General features: G+C 60.5%; 1 protein-coding gene across 1 annotated transcript in view; it reads left to right on the top strand.

The window, feature by feature from the left end:
• IRX4 (iroquois homeobox 4) overlaps positions 1 to 1,272 on the top strand; it is an 18,230-nt gene that overhangs the window by 3,880 nt on the left and 13,078 nt on the right. The window lies entirely within an intron of this gene.

Genomic DNA, 1,272 nt, shown 5'->3' with positions numbered 1-1,272 from the left:
GGGGCGGGCGCCAGCGTGCTGACCACGCCCCTGGCGCGCCCCTTCCCGCCCGCCGCGCCCCCCGACGACGCCGCCGGCGCCACCAAGGACCTGCTGGCCGTGCCAAAGGCCGGCGGCAAGCCCTTCTGCGCCTAAAGGGCAGGGCACCGGGGCAAGGAGAGAACCGGCGCTCAGGCCGCAGGCGCGAACATGGCCTACCCTTTTTTACCGAGTGTCCAAAGCGAGGCCAAAGGGCGGCGCAGCTCAGGCCGCCAGCCCTCCCCGGAGGGAGCGTCTGAACTCGGGCTCCCCGGGGCCACGGACGGGAGTCGGCCGGGCCCCCCCAACTGAGGGACCCGCCGGACGGGGCTGCTCTCAGAGCGGCAGGGAGACGCCCTGAAGCATAAAGTTTACGTCCGAAAGTTTACACGCGAAGACGCGCCGTTCGAGGCCCGTTTGTGTTGCTGTCCCCTCTGGGTTTGAGGCTTGCTACTGTTCCTCGTGAAGACTCCTCAGCCTGCTGACCTTCCGACTTCATCCTCAGCACATACTTTTCACCAACAGCACTTCACCGAGTTTACACTGTTGCACACTCTTAACCCGATAAAATTATGTTTTTTTATGTATGTTCACACCAGTAATTGCCTGCTTCAGAGGCTGATATAACAAAACCAATAAAACCGAGTGGTGGTGTTTGCATTGCAAAATGAGCACGTGTGAAACCCAGCGATTTGGAAACGTGAGAGAGAAGCTGCCCATCTCCCCATCCCCGAGGGCAGCAGCAGGGCGGCTTAAAGAGCCCAAGACCTAAAGTGAAGCCATTGTTTCAAAAACCAGTCACACTAAACTCAGGATTCTGTAGTGTTTCCGATTAGAAGGTGATGAGAGACCCCAAACTTTTCAACTCTCCTCGTGCCAGACCCCAGAATTTTGAGAAGGTAAAAGTTTCTTTGGCTAGATTAGAAAAACTGTTAAACTTCCAAATTCCCTGGGACTGTGCCCTGATGGGGGAGGGGTGTGCGGCCGCCACTGCCCTCAGCCCCGCCGGGGCAGAATGAGCTGCCTCTCGCGGCCTTGGGGCCTCCGAACTCCGCCGGGAAGGGGGTGGGGGGAGCGAGGCGGGACGTCAGGAGGTGGGGATGGGGGACCCGCCCCTATACTCTCAGCCTCCGCCTTCTGCAAAGCCTGCAGCGCAGGTCCGAGAGAGGGATGAGCTTAGTAGAAGGAAGACCCCAGGCGGGGCTGGAAGGAACGCCCGGGGGCGGGTGGGGGAACGTGAGCCTCCCCCGCCTC

This window comes from Bison bison, unplaced genomic scaffold (genome assembly GCF_000754665.1).
Source record: "Bison bison bison isolate TAMUID 2011002044 unplaced genomic scaffold, Bison_UMD1.0 scf7180017864377, whole genome shotgun sequence".
NCBI classification, from domain to species: Eukaryota; Metazoa; Chordata; class Mammalia; order Artiodactyla; family Bovidae; genus Bison; species Bison bison.
Note: the sequence above shows the minus strand (reverse complement) of the source record. Positions and strands in the feature narration are given on the sequence as shown.